The 20,241-nt window shown below is 52.9% G+C and overlaps 1 protein-coding gene across 6 annotated transcripts in view; it reads right to left on the bottom strand.

The window, feature by feature from the left end:
• The window catches only part of RBM39 (RNA binding motif protein 39), a 503,417-nt gene that overhangs the window by 44,435 nt on the left and 438,741 nt on the right, over positions 1 to 20,241 (bottom strand). The gene's annotated exons all lie outside the window — the stretch shown is intronic.

Raw genomic sequence — 20,241 nt, 5'->3', positions numbered from 1 at the left:
AGTCTTCTTCGACGATCTCCTCAAAGATGGCCTCCGGTGCTGGCGCTGGCGCTGATCTCATCTCGTGTCGACGGGCCCTCCGATCCCGAATGGTCTTCTTTGATCGGAAGGAGGCACAGACTGTGCAGGTCGACTCATCGAGTTCCGGCGATACAGAGGTTGCAAACCTCGTGATGGTCGCTATGAGGGAATTTTGCTCGACATACCGGGCATCTCTTAAATGGAGTTCTGTCCATGAGGCGTAGGCCATACGGCGCCGATAAGCCCAACGGCCTGCGTCGACGCACCGGGATGTAGCTGGTGATGTTGAAAAGTTTATCCGATGTCGAAAGTTGTTTGTCTAAAGTTTCACGCTTCGAAAATGCAGAAAAGAGTCTTTTCTAGCCGGAGCGGAAAACTTTCATCCGAACCCAGTGGCGGAAAAAAACAACTGAGGATGGAGTCGATGACCATGCGCAGTATTGTCCAAGGGAGGAGTCACCTATCTCGTTACTACAAAGACTTCTTCCAAGAAGACAACAACCTGCAATCATCCGAGCCCAACACCAGGTGGCGATCTATTGCTAAGTGTACAATCTGCAGCTCATATGCCTCGAACAGGGGTGTGCCAGCCTGTGCCAACTCCACCCCTCAGGTGGGAGAGGCGAGGCGAAGCACAACTCCGGGCTCCAGCCATCTTGAGGATGGGGAGCCCTGCTTAATCAGAGATAGGCTCCTGCCCCCCTACCACAGGAGAGGAGCAAGATAGGGTGCGTACTCACCCCAGGACAGGGACCTATTGGTCCCTGCCATTCCCCTACCTGTAACGCCCCTACATTTAGTATTTAGGGGCACCCTGAACGTTCCTTCTTCAGATCCTGATTTCGAAACAAGAAAGAAGACCAAGTAGAAGAAGACTTAACCATGCAGCTGCTAACGACGACGACACCAACTGACTTGGCCCCAGCCCTACAGGCCTGTAGATCCTTGAACCTGCTCCTGCTAAATCCCGGCGTCTCCTGCAGATAGCAACCTCGAGAACCCCGGAGGACCTGCCTGCCTTGACCATCTTAGAGACTGGGACTCCCACGAGCAGTGGTTCTGCTCAAATAGCAATACTCCTGGTGCCAGCCGGGAACCGCGAATCCAGCCCACTCCGCACCCGCCGAGCCGGACCTGTGCCTGAGTGGACAAAGACCCTGAGGACGCCCCCCGGCGATTCTGACCTGGAATCCAGGGCCCATGGACCCTCCTTAACGACCCAGACGATGCCTGCAGCCTCTAAACCAGGGATCCCTCCAACCTCGACCAGCTGAAGGTAAGATTTCCCGACGTCAAAAGACACCCCTGCACCCGGTGCCCCACACCCCCTGTGCCCAACTCCGGGGTGCCTACCTCTCCTCCAAGATCCTAACTTACCCCTCGAAGTGTTGGTCGCTCCTGAAGATCCTCCCTTCACGAGCCTGCAGCCTTTGTCCACTCTCCAAGATCTCCATTGAACATTATTGAGCACCTGACGGCTCAAAAGCACCTTGCACCCAAGCTGCCTGAGTGCCCATGGCAGTGCAACCTTAGCCCTAATCTACTTCCCCATATGCTTTGAGCAAGTGATCAGGAGCCCAGCTCCCACTGCCGCGTGGCCTGCTTGCTAGCAGCCACCCACCGAAGGCCCCTGCCTCTCATTGGATAACATTGGGCCTAACTACCTCTGCACCCAGCTGCCCCTGAGGGTGTACCAACTGTACCTACCTGACCCTGGGAGACCCCTGAGTCCATGCCCAGAACCATAACCCTGCCAGTCGAATACTTACCCAAAAGCTGATAACTAACTTTTCTTCCATAGGCTAACATTGACTGGTTTCACTTGGAAATTCTTTTAAGTGTGGAGTTTTGGAACTTTAAAATATTCATCTAAAATCAGCTAATTGAGATTTACTCGCCTGTTATCAGAAGAGACCTCAGTGCTGCATCTTGCAGCTCAGTACTGACCCTGAAAAGTAATTTTAACTGTACTTACCAGTAACTTAATTTCCTTCCATAGGATATCATTGCCTGCTTTTTGCTGAAAAAGTTTTTAAGTGTCGATTTTTGAAACGTACAAATATTCTTTAAAAATCGTGGCAACGATAAAAACGCAATTACTTGCCTGTTTTAGATAGATGTCCCAGTTCTGAACCTAGGAGCCCAGCACTGGATTACAAAAGTAACGCGAACATACTTTACCTGCAATTTGAATTTCTTTCCAAAGGATAACATTGGAGATTCTATGTGAAAAAGTTTATCTACTTTTAAAATACAATAATATTCCTTAAATATCACTACTATAACCAAAACACTTTTACCTAACTGTTTGTAGGAAATGTCCCGGGACTGATTCTAGGATCCAGTCCTGTGGTTAGAAAAGTAATCTACAAAGTAACTAATTGCATTTAACTAGAAATTCCCAATGAGCTCAATGTTGATTTGTGTTTGAAATTGTGTTGACTATTGCAACAAACTAACTATTGTAATCAAAAAGTCTATTGCCTATTTGAAAAGTATTTAACTAAAGTAACTCATTCTGATAAAGTATATTTTGATACCTTGTTGGTTCTAAAATAAAACTATATCTTTTGATACAAAACAATTGGCCTAGAGTTCAGTTCTTGAGTGTGTGAGACCATTTGCTGACCGAGTGTGTACAACAAATGCTTTACACTGTCCTCTGATACTGCCTTACTGCTCGACCAAGCTACCACTTTAGAGAGTAAGGTTATATCTAACTTTAGCCTCTGCCAAACCTCTGGGGAATGTGGACTCTGTGCACACTGTACCTTACTTTGGTCCAGTATATACAGAGCCACATCTTCAAGATAGCGGGACAGAAATGTTATTTGCCGCGACTCCCCCCTGAGGGTTTGGGTTGGCAAAGATGGGCACACCTCTCCTCCTATCTTGGTTTTCCTGCCGATTCCCTCAACCCAAAGTGGGGGCCAGAACTGGGAGCGGCAAATGGCTGTGTCACCTCACAAAGGTGGCAAGCCTTTGAAGCCTCTCCTTTGTGGACCTTGCCCGTCCTGGAGGTTTGGGCACCTCTGCCCAGGATGTGCTTTGTATCAGGACCTCAAGAGTGGAAGGCTCTTGACTCAGGGGTCCAGAAACATGTCTGGGGGTTGAATGTGGCGAGCAGCCAGGACACTAGAGTTAGGTCGTTTTTCAGGGGTCATCTCTAAGACGCCATCTGAGTGCATGTGGCATAAAACCCACACTGGCATCAGTGTGGGTTTAATGTGCTGAGAAGTTTGATATCAAATTTCACAGATTTCAGTAAAGCCATTATGGTGCTGTGGAGTTCGTAATGACAAACTACCAGACCATATATTCTTTATTGCTTTGCTGCACTTTCAATGTCGAAGAAAGGACTTCGAAACTGTAGGGGTACAGGGCTCAGGCACCTGTAGCCTCACCAGTGGTATAGTGCACCCAGCTAGAGGTGTGGCTTACCTATGCCATGGCAGTGGATTGTAGGCATGGCACACACGGATTGCTGCCATGACAACTCTTGACTTTGCTCTGCACCAAAATACACAGCCTGTAATGTAATGTTTTGAGGTACAGGGCCTCTAAGGGTGGCACAATATGTGCTGCAGTCCTTGGAGGTCTTCCCTGATCACAGTGCCCTTGGCACCCATGGTACCTTTTACAAGGGACTTGCATGTGGCCAGAGTTGCCAATTTGGGGGTACACAGTACAATTTTAGGGAACAAACATAGGCCCTGGGTACCTGGTTGGCAGGTGCCCAGGGCACACAGTCAAAGAACATCAACATCAAGAAAAAAGTGGGGGGCAACCATGCAGAAAGTGGCAATTTCAAACAATGTTAGATCTGACCTCCAGTGACGGAAGTTGCAGGTCAGGCATGTCTACCTCTTTTCTCACTAAATAAGTTCATGTCACCTTAGGTAGAGGAAGACCATTGAGGAGACCAGGCACCACTCCGTTAAGTGTCGAGGCCACTTGCATACTTCAAACCCTAGGCCCATCATTATGCATTCAGTGCCTTTTAAAGAAGGTATATGTTCTTGGGCATGTTCATCACTCAAGAAAAATCTCTGGGGTTCTTCCAAGAATGAGGGGCGCCAGATGCAAGGATTTTGGATGTGCCAGTGTTTGTAGCGAGTAAGCGGGATCGTTTGTGGTGCCAGAGATCTGTTTTGTTATGATTTTGTCAGGTGTGTAGGAGCCCAGGACAATTGAGGCAACTGCAGGAAGGCCGCTAGCTGGTAAGGAGCTGCAGAGCCTTCCGAGGAGTAGGCCACTTGTCCCATGGGGCCAGTCGAAGCACCAGAGGGGGACCAAAACGAATAGTTTCTTACCTGTCGGTGTAGTTTTGGCGTCGAATGTGTCCCCGAGGATATTGAGCCGAGGATCGTTCGCCCGTAGTCGCCCTCCTCGTAGTAGGAGGCTTCTTCCTCTGCTTGGTCCAGGTTCTCAGGACTTTTCGGCGGCTGTTCGGCCTCGAAGTAGTCGTCTTCTTCCAATTCGACGATTACAGTTTTCTGTTTTGGTGGAATCGCGAAGCCCTTCATTCTTTAATCGAATTCCCCTTTCCTCTGCAGGATGTTATCCATCTCCGCTTCGAGCAGTCTTTTCTTCCTTTCCATTTCGGCCGCCTGTTCGACGTCGAGAAGGCTTTGGATCCTTTGTCGATGCCAAGGCGCCTTTCGGGTCTTTGTCTTTCGGAGACGAACGCTCCTTTTAGGCGACGTTCTTCGACAAACTTGGCTTTTCGCCGGTCTTTGCCACCTGGGAGTCCTTATCTAAGGATCCGCTGTGCTGCTTGCCCCTGGATGCATCTGCAGCCGTCGAGGGTTTCGGCGCCAGTGCTCCTTTTGAGGACTTTGACTCAGTTTTTCGAGAGTCTCGCTCAGACCTGCGGGGGTCTTTCAGGGGGTTTGGGGCCGTCGACTCTCCTACCTCCTTTGAAGTCTTATCGGTCTCGACCGTGTAGCCATTGTCTTCAGCGGCGTAGTCCTCCTCATCCCTTGATAGCCCCAGGTCTCGAAGGGACAGTGGTTGGCCCTTCCCCTGCATGCTGTAATTGGCTCGTCTCTGGCGCTCTCTAACCCGGAGAGTCTTCAGCGTGAATGCGGAACAGGCGTTGCAGTCCTTGCTCTCGTGGTCGACCGGTAGGCAGAGGTTACAAACCGGGTGCTGGTCCTTCTGCGCGTACTTGTGATGGCAGTTACTGCAGAATTTAAACGGTGTCCTGTACATTTCTCGTGCTCAGAGGGCCCCCTGTGCGCGCATCCTCTGTTGGACGTCGAAGTTTACGAAGTTCCCCTTCTCTTTCGTCGTCCGTGCTCGATCGTGTTGTTCCTCGTCGTCTTCACTTGATTTCTTTGCAAAATAGTCTTTTCTGTGTTTTCTTCTCTCCAAAACTCTTGAGCCCCCTCGGGAACGATCCAGACCCAATGGCGGGAAAAAGAATCTGAAGTTGGCGCCCAAAGGTGGGAGCTTCCGCAGGAAGCGTGCAGACGTCACCGGAAGTACACCAAAGGTGGGACTTCGACGCCCACCTGGGCTATGGAAAAAAAAAAAAAGGAAAAAAAAAAAAATAAAAAAAAAATAAAAAGAAGACTACGATTCCGGACCCAACCCCTAGACGTGGAATAATGCACAGCATAGGGAATCCAGAAAGATTCACGCTGCAAAACCTTGTTGAAGATGCTGAACAAGGCGATCAGAAATACTTTTGGTTATGTCCCAAGTGTTGGAAACTCTTGGTATGGTATTTCAGAATGGGGCCTTTGAATCAGCGCCTTAGGTAGAAAACTAGATGGAACCAGGTCTGGTCAAATTGAGCAGACGCACTGAGCCTGTTGGAGTTAACGGAGTCGATGGAGAGCCGGATCATCTTCAATAGGCTGTTCTTGGTCAGACGCGAGGAGAGAAGTTGGAGTTTTGGTGACTTGCTTCTTGAAGATCATCTGGATATGCTTCTTCTCTTTTCTTTGTGTTTTCTCTTTGATGACTTTCAAGACTGACGCAACAGGTTTTAATCTTAAATGAAATTTCCAAAGTCCCGGGGCTTATCCGGCACTTTGGCCCTGAACATCTTGTCTTTTTCTTCTTTGTTAGTCTTGGGATGTATTTCTTGACAGGAGTCGCAGGTGTTGTGAGAAAGTGCCAACTTTCTTGCATGGGTATGCCCCCACTTTTTTTCTGACTGCTGATGTGCTTTGACTGAGTGCGCCATGGGCTCCTGCTAACCAGGTACCCAGGGCCTGTGTTCCTTCCCTAAAACGGTGTTGAAACTAAAACCAAATTGGCATCTCTGGCCACCTGTCAGCCCCTAGCGAATGGTACCCTAGGTACACAGGGCATGGTGACCAGGAGACCCCTAAGGGCTTCAGCGCTTATTGTGCCACCCTTAGGGGCCCTGTACCCTGGCACCCACACACTGTCTTTGCAGGCTGAGTGCTTAAGTACAGAACTAAACAAAGAGTCGACATGGCCCACATCCCTGTGTGCCATGCCCACAAACCCACTGCCCTGGCATACATCAGTCACCCCTCTAGCTGGGTGCCCTATGCCAGTGGTGAGGGCACAGGTTCATGAACCCTGTGCCCCTACAGTACCACGGGCCATTCCTGGGCACTATAAGTGCAGTGATACCATTAAGAGTATATAGTGCTGGGAGATCGACATTACTAACTCCACAGCACCATAATGGCTACACTGAAGAATGACAAGTTTGGTATCAAACTTATCAGCACATTAAATCCACACTGATGTCAGTGTGGGACATAATGAAAAATACACCACAGAGAGCATCTTAGAGATGCCCCCTGAAACCTAACCACAATCCACGTCTGGATTGAGAGGCTGCCACACAGCAGACATGTTGCTGGAACCCTGGGTGGAGAGCCCCCCGCTCTCCTGGGCCTGCAACAATGCACATCCTGGGCAAGGTGCTAGGTCTCCTCCCCCAGGATGGGCTGGAGGAAGCTTCAAAGGCCTGCCGCCTCTGCAGACCAATTGCTGTACCCAGCAACTGGCCCACACCAGTCCTGACCCCCCCACTCTGGCGGGAAGACTGGCGGGAAAAACTACTTTAGGAAGGGGGTGGGCCAGCCTGTGCCAACCCCACCCCTCAGGTGGGGGAGACTAGGTGAAGCACGACCCCGGGTTCCGGCTATCTTGAAGATGGGGAGCCCGGCCCAATCACAGCTAGGCTCCTGCCCCCTCCCACAGTAGAGGATCAGGCTAGGGGGATTACCCACCCCAGGACAGGGACCGATTGGTCCCTGCCCTTGCCCTATCTGTAACGCCCCTAACTTCAGTATTTAGGGGCTCCCTGAACCTTCCTTCCTCAGATCCCGATACGAAAAGAAGAAAGAAGATCAAGAGGAGGGAGACCCGCCATGCAGCTGCTAACAGGACGACCACAACTGACTTGGCCCCAGCGGACTGACGATCCTGGAATCTGCTCCAGCCTAAACCCCGGCGACCCCAGCGGACAGCAACCATGGGACACCCAGAGGACCTGCCTGCCTTGACCCTCTTAAAGACTGGCCCTCCCAGCGAGCAAGTGACCTGGAGCCCCGCTCCCACAGCCGAGTGCCTGCTTGCCAGCAGCCACCAACCGGAGCCCCCCAGCCCCTCATTGGATAACATTGGGCCTAACTACCTCTGCACCCGGCTGCCCCTGTGCCGCTGACGGTGAACCAACTGTACCTACCTGACCCTGGGGGACCCCTGAGTCTATCCCCAGAACCATAACTTTACCAGTTGAGTACTCACCTGGAAACCGGTAACTCAATTCCCTGTCATTGGATAACATTGACTGGCAAGACTCGAAAAATCTTTTAAGTGTGAAGTTTTGGAAACTTAAAATATTCATATAAAATCAACCGGTGATCAGGAGAGAAGCCAGTGCTGTACCTTGTAGCCCAGTACTGAACCGCAAAAGTAATCCTTACCGGGTTTACTAGTAATGAATAGTTTCTTACCTGTCGGTGTAGTTTTGCAGCTTGAAGATCTTTGTGGATTCACTATGCTGTGCATTATTCCGCGGTCTGGTGGTTGGGTCCGGAATCGTATTCTTTTCTTTGTTTTTTTTTTCCGTAGCCCAGGTGGGGGTTGACGTCCCACCTTTTGGTGTACTTCCTGTGACGTCGGCACGCTTCCTGAGGAAGCTCCCATCCTTGGGCGTCATCTTCGGATTCTTTTCTCTAGTTTTGTGTTCTGTTTCCGAATCCATGGCAATGTTCAAGTAAGTGATTCACCGCTTTAACCTTTCAGGTGTCTGTTTCAGTATTGTCTTTGTTTTTAACCCCCTCTTTCTCCAGCCTCATCTTTCTGGCAGAGGTGGGTGGGTTCGCTAGTGAATCCAGAAAGATCTTCAAGCTGCAAAACTACACCGACAGGTAAGAAACTATTAGTTTTGCAGGGTGAATCTTTCTGGATTCACTATGCTGTGCATAGACTTTGTAGCAGTTTGTGGCGGCTGGGTGGAAGATGAGCGTTGGTTGTGAAATATGTGTTGAAGCACCTTTTGTCCAACTTGTGCTTCCTTGTTCATTTGTGTATCCACACAGTAGTGCTTCCTGAACGTGTGCCACGAAGACCATGTTGCCGCCAGGCATATATCTTGAATGGGTGTGTTAGCTAGGAATGCTATCGTAGCTCCTTTCTTCCTGGTAGAGTGGGCTCGTGTTTGTGGCAGAACTGTATTGTTTGAGCGATCCATCGTGCAATCGTTCCTTTAGTTACTGGTTTTCCTATGAAACTGCGAAGGACACAAGGAACTGCTTTGTTTTCCTGTGTTTCTTAGTTCTCTCTATGTAGTGCATGACTGCCCTTCTGGGTGTGCAGTGCCCTTTTAGCGCTTGTGGCTGGTTTCTGGAAGAAACTTGGTATTTGTATTGTTTGGTTGATGTGGAACCTTGACACCACCTTTGGCATAAAGTGTGGGTCCGTTCTCATCACCACCCTATCATTGTGTATCGGGATGTAGGGTTCTTGTAGCGTTAGCGCCTGTAGTTTGCTCACTCTGCGCAGCGCGATTGCCACCAAGAAAGCGGTTTTCATGGTCAGCATTTGTAGGGAGGCCTTATGAATCGGTTCAAAAGGTTCTTTCATTCGTTCCATTAGGACTAAATTAAGGTTCCATGCTGGTGGCTGTAGGAAGGTAGATCCCTGACTATGGTTGCCCCCAACTTTTTGCCTGGTGTTTTGCTGGTTTTCTGACTTAGTTGACCTGGGACCCTGCTATTCAGGGCCCCAGGCCTACTGCTCTCTCTGTAAAATGGATTCCATGTACCTTAGGTACATATCTAATTGGATACTGAGTCACCTTATCAGTCCCTGTACAGTGTACCTTAGGTACCCAGGGCATAGGTGTACCCAGGGCCTACCAGGGGCTGCAGCATGTATTATGCCACCCCTGGCTGGCCATCCAAATCTGACACAACTGGCTGCACGACAGCTGGGGCAAGGTGGTGTAATCACCCTTTGCTTTAGATATAGTATACCTATATCTAATCCTAAAATGGACACATGTATTCCTATCAGTCACTCCTATGGCAGGCCTTAACAATTCTGAAGGCAGAGTGCTTGGAATCGTGTGAGATGGGGCTCTGGCATGAGCTGAGCCCGTTTGCAGCTTGCGGAACCAAGTCCTAATAGCCGTTTCCATGATATCGCATACCATATACTCTTTAAGTGCATTATAATCCTCGCGGTTATATGCCAACTCTGGTATCGCTTTATCAAAACATGTCGAGTAAGGTGTCATACGAATTGGAATACTAACCCCTCGCCAATTCTGGCGACGGGGTTAGCATTCCACCCTTCTAGAGGGACACGACATGTTGGTAACCTGTAACCCCGGTTAAAGTCAAACAGAGCCTCAGCTCCACAAAATGGATGCTGCCACCGAGACACAGGTCTGCCCTCCTGTTGCTGGGAGTCCTCCCAGCGCAGGAGGCAAGGACAAAGGGTTTCCTGTCAGGGGCGGTGCCAGCACCGTCCCAGACAGGATTTTGTGTATCCTAGGTAGGCAGGGCTTTAGAGGAAGGTGACTGCAAGTGGCACCCCGGTGCTCACTATGCATAGGCCGGCTTGAACCAGTTCCAGGGGCACACCAGACCCTGAGCTGGGGAAAAGCCCGCCAAAGGAGAGGGGTGTAACCACCCCCCTCCTAGTCCCACCCATAGGGCAGGACTTAGCCGCGTGCCAGCCCCCTTATGCAGGATAAAGGTAGGAACTGGCCCCCTTCCAAATCAGATCAATCTTTGAATCCTGAACCGACTTTCTACGAGAGGAACTCAAGACTCTTCCTAAGATTTTCTCCCTTGTGACTAAGGAGTAGTCACCCTGCAGCAGCAGGCACCAACCAAGCATCGCGGTCTGCTGTAAGTCTCTCCTCCTGATCAAGACTGCCCAGCACGACGAGAACCCGCTTCCCTGGCACCTCTGACCTCAACCTGCATCATCAGCCCAGCTGTGATCCGTGGGTGTGACGAGACCTCGAGGGACCGGCCATCTTTGAAGACTACACAACGCTTGTCCAGCACGACCAACGAGTGACCCTCGACTGAGTGCTTTGGGGTAAGAGAAGCCCTGACCCTGAGCAGCTCCAGCACCGAAGTCCAGCCCCCTTGCATCCACGAGATCTGCGTGGGGCCCTTCTGTTCTTTGCTGCTCACCGCGTTGTCCAGGTCACTTGCCCGTTGGCTAGTGGCCCTCTTACGATGCTCCAAGACGACAAACACCGCTGGTCTGGTTGCTCCAGACTGGCCCTTGCTTCCCTCCATCAGAGAAGCACCCTGGACCCTCCTGGTCCACTCAAGACGCCATTTTAGGTCCACCGCGTGGGCCTTGCATTTGCCAAGACTGTTGCCCCAATCCTGGGTCCAGCGACGTCCGAAGCAGATACCTTCGTGGGACAGCTCGCACCTCCATCCTGGTCGCCGACAACACCTCCTGGTCCGAGAGACTGCAGAGCCCAGCAGCGCCCACTCACCTGGTCAAGGTGACTTCGTCCGGTGCCACTCTGGTGCCCACCTAAATCACTGGCTAGTGATTCAGAACTTGGTCCCCTCTGCTTTCAGGTCCTCTTCTTCCCTGATCCAGGCTTGGATCACCACGAACTTCTTCACTGGCCGCCTGCCAGCAACTCCTTTCTTCAGGCTCCTGGTTCTTCAACAAGGGTTTCCGATGCAACTTGAACCCTATGCAGCCGCAGCCCCTGGGCTAGGTAAACCGAGTACTCCGGTGCTCCAGCATAGTCCAACACCCTAAGTGTTCGGATCCACTCTTGTTTTCGACCCACCTAGTCGGGTTCGCCCGAGAACAGTAACTTTACTAGCCTCCATAGACTTTTTCCCGCCTTACGCGTGAGAGTTCCCACTCTGCACACGACGTCCACAGGCCTCCTGCTTCTAATCTAAGTGTTTAGTATTGTAGGCCTAGCGTTTCTAAAGTCTATGAGAATAGTTACTTACCTGCTAGTAATTCGCATTCCACTTCTTGTGTATATGGTTTTTCGTGCCCCTAGGGCATTTGTGTAAATTGTGCGACTTAGAGTATTTTCTTAAGAGTTTTGTTGTGTGCTTAGCTCCCTGTCGAACAAGTTACTTACCTTCGGTAACGATATATCTGTAAGAAACAGTAGTTAGTATTAGATTCCTTACCTTAGAATATCCCCAGGCGTCAGTCTGGATCCGGAAACTTTTGCGTAGCAGTACCCCTGCGCGTCGGTAGGCGTCGTCTGCAGGCGTCCCCTGCGGCTCCGCGTCGTCGGCGTCGTGCGCCGTGATGACGTCGCTGGAGTATATAGACGCCGCCTCCGCGCGCTGACGTCAGTTCTTTGCACACAGCTTTTCCGCGCCAGAACACGCAGAGCCATGTGAGAACCAACACTGGTGCCATTTGAAACTAGGGCCCTGAAAGGGATGTCCCTAACCCTAGGTATCAGTTCGCAGAACGGGGAGGATGGGCGGGGCGGTAAGGAATCTAATACTAACTACTGTTTCTTACAGATATATCGTTACCGAAGGTAAGTAACTTGTTCATCTGAAAGAAACAGGTTAGTATTAGATTCCTTACCTTAGAATAGATACCCCAGCAATACCAACCCCGGTGGTGGGTCTGCGAACCAATACAACCTACACCAGAAAGTCCTGGAGGACCGAACGGCCAAAGAAGCCATCCCTCCGGACTTGACTGTCCAGGCAGTAGTGCCTCGCAAAGGTGTGCAGCGAGGCCCACGTGGCCGCCTGGCAAATGTCCTGCAAAGGGACTCCCCGGCCCAGGGCAGTAGTAGCCGCCGTGGCCCGAGTGGAATGGGCCCTCAGCCCAACAGGAGGCTCCTTCCGAGCCAAAGAGTAGCATGCTTTGATGCACAGGACGACCCACCGAGAGATGGTCCGTTTCTGTACCGCCCTTCCCTTCTTCTCACCCACGTAGCCAACAAACAGTTGGTCATCCACCCGGAACTGGCGTGTGCGATCCATATAGAATGAAAGCGCACGTTTTGGGTCCAGACGATGGAGCCGCTCTTCATCCTTTGAAGGATGCGGAGGCGGGAAGAAGGAGGGCAAGGTGATGGACTGCCCAATGTGAAAAGCAGAGACTACCTTGGGCAGGAAAGAAGGTCTGGTCCGAAGAACCACCTTATCAGGATGAACAGACAAGAAAGGAGGTTGAACAGAAAGAGCCTGGAGCTCACTCACTCTCCTGGCAGAGGTGATGGCTACCAGGAAGGCCGTCTTTAAGGTGAGAAGACGGAGAGGACAGGAATGAAGGGGCTCAAAGGGAGCGCACATCAGGAAAGTCAAAACCAGGTTCAAGTCCCACTGAGGCATCACGAACGGAGCTGGAGGATACATGTGCGTGATGCCCTTTAAGAATCTTAACACAATAGGGGACTTGAACAAAGATGGCTGATCAGGTAGCCTCAAGAAGGCGGAAAGGGCAGAAAGATAGCCCTTGATAGTGCCCAGAGCAGAGCCCTGCTGGGCAAGGGAAAGGAGGAAGAGGAGAACCTCAGATAGAGGGGCAGAAAGGGGATCCACAGCCTTCGCTGTGCACCATGCCACAAATCTGTTCCACCGGCAGGCGTATACCGACTTTGTGGAGGGACGCCTGGCTGCCAGAATGACATCACAGACTTCAGGAGGCAAGTCAAATGGCCTCAACTGTCGCCGCTCAATCTCCACGCATGGAGGTGGAGACTGGACAGGTTCGGGTGGAGGACCGTCCCCTGCTGCTGCGACAGAAGGTCCTCCTGAAGGGGCAGGCGGATCGAGGGACCGACTGTCATGCTGAGTAGCTCGGGATACCAGTACCTTCGAGCCCAGTCCGGAGCCACAAGGATAACTTGGGCCCGGTCGCGCCTGATCTTCTTCAGCACTCTGGGCAGAAGTGGTATAGGCGGAAAGGCGTACAACAGACCGCAACTCCACTCGCGCCGAAAGGCGTCGCCGAGCGAGTGCCGTCTTGGAAACTCCAACGCGCAGAACTGATGACATTGCGCGTTCTCTTCTGTGGCGAATAGATCTAACCAAGGCTCTCCCCATTGCTGAAAGAGGCCTCTCGCCACATCCGAGTTCAGACGCCATTCGTGATCCACCGAGCACCGACGGCTGAGTTCGTCCGCCCTGGCGTTCAGAGAACCTGCCAGGTGTTGAACCGTCAGAGTCACGCCCTGACGTTCCAGCCATTGCCAGAGGCGCAGAGCCTCTTGGCAAAGGGTCCACGACCCCACACCGCCCTGTTTGTTGCAGTACCACATGGCGGTGGTGTTGTCCGTGAACACCTGCACTACACTCCCGTTGACAAAGGGGAGGAATGCCTTCAGTGCCAGGCGAATCGCCCGCAGCTCCAACATGTTGATATGGAGCCGGGACTCCGCCGGAGACCAGAGGCCTCTGATCTCCGCCTCTCCCAAGTGGCCACCCCAGCCTTGGAGGGACGCGTCCGTCACAACCACGTGCTCCGGCTGGGGAAGGGAGAGGGATCTGCCCCTGACCCAATCGCGGTCTGTAAGCCACCACTGCAACTGTCTCGCAGTGCCCTCCGAGATCAGGACATGGTCGGATAGGTTGCCCCGATGCTGGGCCCACTGAAACTTCAGGTCCCACTGCAGAGCCCGCATCCGCCATCTGGCGTGATGCACCAGAAGGATGCAGGAGGCCATCAGCCCCAGAAGCCGCAGCGTCAACCTGACCGAAACCCGGGATAACGGCTGAAAGATGGGAATCAGAGCCTGAATATCCCGGACCCGCCGTTCCGGGGGATAAACCCGAAACTGCGCCGAGTCGAGAACCGCTCCGATGAAAAGGAGCTTTTGAGAGGGACACAGGTGTGATTTCGGCACATTGATGGAAAACCCCAACTCGTGCAGGAGGTCTGCCGTCATCTGAAGGTGGTGGACGACTGTCTGGGGCGAGCCCGCCTTCAACAGCCAGTCGTCGAGGTAGGGGAAGACTGAAACCCCTAACCGGCGCAGATGAGCTGCGACCACCGCCAACACTTTCGTGAACACCCGTGGGGCGCTGGTAAGGCCGAATGGGAGCACGATAAACTGAAAATGCTCGTGGCCTACCGTGAACCGCAGGTAACGCCGGTGGGCCGGCAGGACGGGGATGTGAAAGTACGCATCCTGCAAGTCCAACGCTACCATCCAGTCTTGTGGGTCTAGAGCAGCCAAGACCTGAGCCAAAGTCAACATCTTGAACTTCTCCTTCCGGAGGAAGCCGTTGACGTTCCGTAGATCCAAGATAGGACGCAGGCCTCCCTTGTCCTTCTTGGGTACCAGAAAGTAGTGGGAGTAGCAACCACACCCTACTTCTGGCCCAGGAACGCGCTCGATGGCCCCCTTGGCCAAGAGGGCCGTAACTTCCTCCTGCAGAAGTGTCAAGTGGTCCCCCGACACACGGTGGTTCTGCGGTGGCATGGCTGGAGGAGTGGACTCGAAGGGGAGGGCATAGCCCCTTCGGACAAGCTGCAGCACCCACCTGTCCGATGTTATCGCGCGCCAGCGGGAGTGGTGATGGCGAACCCTGCCACCCACTGGCGTCACGTGAGCCCGAAAGCTCGGACTAGGAAGGCTTGGATGCCGCAGCGGAGGGAGGCGTGGACTGACCACGACGCTGGCCTCTACCGCCACCACGGCGGAAACCACGGGCGCCACCGCGCTGGGGAGCGCTCTGCGCCGCGTGGCTGGCAGCACGTGTGGGACCTCCTCTCCCTTGGCCACGAAAGGGCCGAAACGAACCCGTCTGCTGGCGCTGGGTCTGGGTCGAGAGACCCAAGGACTTGGCCGTGACCCTGGAGTCCTTGAAGCGCTCCAGCGCGTGGTCCGCTTTGTCACCAAATAGGCGACTGCCATCAAATGGCATGTCCATAAGCGTATTTTGGACGTCTGGTGAGAAGTTGGCAGATCTCAGCCAGGCATGGCGACGAATCGCCACCGTAGTGGACATGGCCCGTCCCAGGGAGTCCGTGGTGTCCAGACCACAACGGATCGAGTACCGCGCCGCATCCCGGCCTTCAACAAAGGCCCGGGTGAGCTTGTCCCGCACTTCCTGGGGGCATTGCGGCAAACACTCCTCGACCGTATCCCACAGGGAGTGGGTGTAGCGGCCCAAGAGGCACGCGGTGTTACAAGACCGCAGTCCAGCACTCAAAGAGGAAAACACTTTCTTTCCAAATTGGTCGTACCTCTTTGATTCCCGGTCGGGCGGAGCCGACGGAAATGCGGACTGCGAAGTGGAGGCCTGGATCACCAGACTCTCCGGGGAGGGATGGGTGGACAGGAAGGCAGGGTCGTCCGCGCAGGGACGGTGACGCCTGGCAACGTTCCGGTCAACCGGCGCACCAGAGGCGGGCCTGGACCAGGTGCCCAGAAGGACATCCGTCAGGGCCTCATTAAACGGCAGCAGAGGCTCCTGGGGGCATGACTGCGGTTTAAAAACTTCCGTCAGGATATTCGGTTTGACCTTCGCGACGGGGAGCTCAAGGTGTAAGGCCTTGGCAGCCCTCATCAGGACCACCGAATAGGCAGCACCCGCCTCGGACGCCACAGGGGACGGAGAGACAAACCCAGGGTTGGGCGACTCGTCCAGGCCACTGGCATCACCCAGATCACCTACCCAGTCCACATCGTACTGGCAGGCACGGGATAGAGGGTCCTCAGACCCCTCCCAACCCTCACCATACTCCTCCTCGTCATACCCATATTCTGGGTCGACGATATAGACATCGGGGTCAACAGGCCCCATCGGCGTCGGGTCCGGCGTCGGCCGACGCCGGTCCGGCTCCGAGTCCGGAGTCGGGGAGGAAAGGGGGGTGGCGCCGCGCGGCGTCGGTGCCGGGGACCCGACGCCGGCCGGAACCGACGGCGGAGTCGCTGCACCACGCGGGGGCGGTACCCTGGGCTGGCCCACAGGAACCGACGCCGGAGAGGCCGGGAGACCAGCCGGCGACGAACCAGAGGGAACCAGCGGCGCCGGGGCCGGAGCCACCGGCGGCGCCGGGGCAGGAGCACCCGAACCGCTCGGGCCCCCAGACGGGACCGACGGGCCCGCAGGCGCCGAAGGCCCCGCCGGAGAAGACCTCGCCCTCATAGCAATGAGGAAGGCCTCGATCTCCTCACGCGACGCGCCTTCCCCAGGGACCGACAGGTGTGGGGCAGACGGCGTCGGCGACCCATGCGGGACCGCGGGGGTGGGGTCACCCGAGCCCCCGGCCGCAGCACGCGGGCGTCGGGGGGAGTCGGGGGTGCGATGGCGACGCCCCGACTTCTTGTGCTTACCTGACGAGCCGGAGGAATGGTGGCGACTCCCGGAGCGCCCATGGCGGCTCCGCGACCGCTCCCTCGACCGCTCCCTCGACCTCCGACCGGACCGGGACCGCTCTCGACGCGGGGCCGACAACCGGAGTTCGAGAAGCTTGCGGGACCGCTCCCGCCTAGCTTTTCCAGTCAAGGCCCGACAGTCGACGCAGGACTCCACGTCGTGGTCCGCGCCCAGACACCGGAGGCAGAGTCGATGGTGGTCGGTGACCGACATCATGCGGTCGCACTCGTCACAACTCTTGAAACCGGGCATCCTACCGGCACCGTAAAGATCAATCAGTTAACAAAAAACTTGGTCAAAAGACCGGAGTACTGCTCTTCGGATCTGCGCTAACTGGCGCGGAAAAAAGAAGAACTGACGTCAGCGCGCGGAGGCGGCGTCTATATACTCCAGCGACGTCATCACGGCGCACGACGCCGACGACGCGGAGCCGCAGGGGACGCCTGCAGACGACGCCTACCGACGCGCAGGGGTACTGCTACGCAAAAGTTTCCGGATCCAGACTGACGCCTGGGGATATTCTAAGGTAAGGAATCTAATACTAACCTGTTTCTTTCAGATTCATAAAGAGCCAGGGTAGTCTTGTTATAAATAAATATACGTTTATTTTCATAACAACTTATGTGGTGTCCTTTCACTTGGTGTTCAAGGGGTAATGTGATGGTAAAACAGCTGGCTTAACACGCCCTCTAGAGTCTTAGCCTTAGACTGCTCGTATCCATGCTACTAGGATAGCTGGTCTATAAGGTTGACTTACAACCAATCATCAATAAGGGTTGTTTGGACTGATATATAATGTTCACTATTCTAGTGAGCACTTTGTATCAGGCCAACTTCTCACAGTGGCGGCACCCTCTTTGGTGGTGCAATCTTTTTTGCTCCTTCCAGAAATCTCTTTACTATCTGTGATGTAAAGAAGCTCTTGCTGGTTTCTCCTCTTGTGTAAGCGACTATCGCTGCTAGGTGTACTCTTAGTGAGGATGAGCTCAGTTTTTTGACGAGCAGGTGTGTGAGGTATTTAAGCACTGTTGAGTCCTTCTGCATCTTTTTGTGCAGCTTTTCCTTCCTGCACCACAGTGTGAAAATCTTCCACTTTGACAGATAGCACTTCCTTGTGCTGGGTCTTCTTGCTTCCGTAGTACCCTCAGGGTGCTTTCCGGTAATTTCAGATGCGCAAACTCTATGTCCTCAGGAGCCATGCTACTAGGCTGAGGCTCTCTGGCTCTGGGTGCAGCACCTCTTCGTTTTGCATGGAGAGTAGGTCTTTCCTTCTCCCGAATCTGTGAGGTGCACTCTGTGTCATCTCCATTATCTGCGAGTACCACTGTGGTGCGACCAGTATCAGAGTCCTGTTGCTTGTTTTGCACTTGTTGAGTACCTTGTGTATCAGAGGTATCGGGGGAAAAGCGTAAGCAAATGTCTTCGACTAGCTTATCCATAGGGGATTCCCCAGGGACTCTTTCCCTGGTTGCGAAGTTTCGGCATTTTGCATTTTGGCGTGTTGCAAACAGGTCTATTGATGGTGTTCCCCATTTGTCGAACAGCTTCTTTGTTTCCTGTGCATTGAGCTCTCACTCGTGGGATGCCGATGTCTGTCTGCTAAGCTAGTCTGCTTCTACATTGTCTTTCCCTGGTATATGTATGGCTAGCAGGTCTATCTTGAGTGGGATGGCCCATCTCCATATTTCTTGCGGTAGTTTTGAAAGCGGGGCTGATTGTGTCCCTCCCTGCTTGTTGATGTAGAACATCGCTGTTGTGTAGTCTGACTGGATCAACACACTCTGGTTGTACAGTTTCATCTGGAAAGCCTTTATTGTGAGGAAAATGGTCTTTAACTCCAGGTAGTTGATGTGTCTGACCGCATCTGCTGGTGTCCACAGACCCCTCACTCTGAGTTTCTCCATGTGAGCGCCCCATCCCTTCTGGGATGTGTCTGTGGCAATGGTCACTGTTGGCGTTGGTGGGGTCAGTGGCTTCTCTTTTCTTATGTTCCCCATGTTCCACCATGCTATCTCTTCTTGCACTGAGTGCGTTACAACCACTAGATCTTCCCAACGACCTGTAGCTTGTGACAATTGTTCCTGTAGCAATTCCTGGAAAGGTCTCATTTGTAGCTGTACACTTGGCACTAGGTGTATGCATGACGCCATCATGCCCATGACTTTGCTCGCCGTCCTCACTGTCAGAACTCTCCCCTTCTGGTAGAGTTGCGTCTCCTTCAGCAGTGCTAGCTTTATCTTCTCGCTGGGGAACACCTTGTTTTGTAAGGTGTTGATCTGTGCTCCCAGGAAGATTTTTACCTGTTCTGGTCTCATTGAGGATTTCCCCCAGTGGATGGAGAATCCTAGGGCCATCAGTGTGCTTGTCACTCTGTGCGTGCTGCTTTCAGGCCTTGTATGAACTTGCTTTTATTAGCCAGTCGTCTAGGTAAGGGTATACGTGTATCCCTTTCCTTCTTAGGTGTGCTGCGACTGTTACAAGGCACTTTGTGAAGACCCTTGGTGCCGATTTTAGTCCGAACGCCAGGTTTGTGAACTGGTAGTGATCTTTGTTGATGACAAATCTGAGCAGATGCTTGTGCCCCCTGTTCATTGGGATGTGCAGATAGGCATCCTTGAGGTCTATGGTGACCATGAAGTCTCCGCCTTGTAATTGAGGAAGTACCTCCTGTAAGGATGTCATCTTGAATTTTTGTGTTCTTATGAATTTGTTTAAGAACCTTCGGTCCAGGATGGGTCTCATTGTCTCATCCACTTTTGGTACCAGGAAGTAGGTTGAGTACACTCCCCTGTTCCTTTCTCTGTAAGGTACTGGTTTGATGGCCTGCTTTGTCAGGAGTTCTTTTGCTTCTTCTTGAAGTAGCTCTAGCTCTTTCTTTGCTAGCACCCTTCTTTTCGGTTTTCTGTTTGGCGGTCTCCTTTCCAACTCTATGCAGTATCCGTGCTGTATGATGTTGAGTACCCATTTGTCTGTGGTTATTTTCTTCCACTCCTGGAAGAAAAAGTTTAGTCTTCCTCCCACTGGTGTTACATGTTCGTAGATGTTTAGCTCGCGTAACTCCTTGTTGTTGTATCCGTGCTCTACCCTGGGAGTTTTTGCATGGGTGGGCACATGCAGCATGACCAAGTCACTTAGAGGTGGGTTCGGCTTGACGCTTTAGAGCATGGGCAGGTACTGGCTCCTTGTTTGTTGTGGGAGCAGTATCTCTAGAAGGAAATCTGCCTTCTGTTTTTCCTCGTCGAGTTTTACCCCAAAAGCTGTTGCTGCATTTCTGATGACTGCGTTGTAAAACAATGTCATCAGGTGGCGAGGGCCTCGAAGGATACGTGTCCACGCTCTCTTCTGGGCTCTCGGTGTTAATATCTTGCCACTCTATTTCTTGTGTCTCCGAGGAGGCAGAGCCGAGGAATGT

Source organism: Lissotriton helveticus, chromosome 7 (assembly GCF_964261635.1).
Source record: "Lissotriton helveticus chromosome 7, aLisHel1.1, whole genome shotgun sequence".
Taxonomy (NCBI): domain Eukaryota; kingdom Metazoa; phylum Chordata; class Amphibia; order Caudata; family Salamandridae; genus Lissotriton; species Lissotriton helveticus.
Note: the sequence above shows the minus strand (reverse complement) of the source record. Positions and strands in the feature narration are given on the sequence as shown.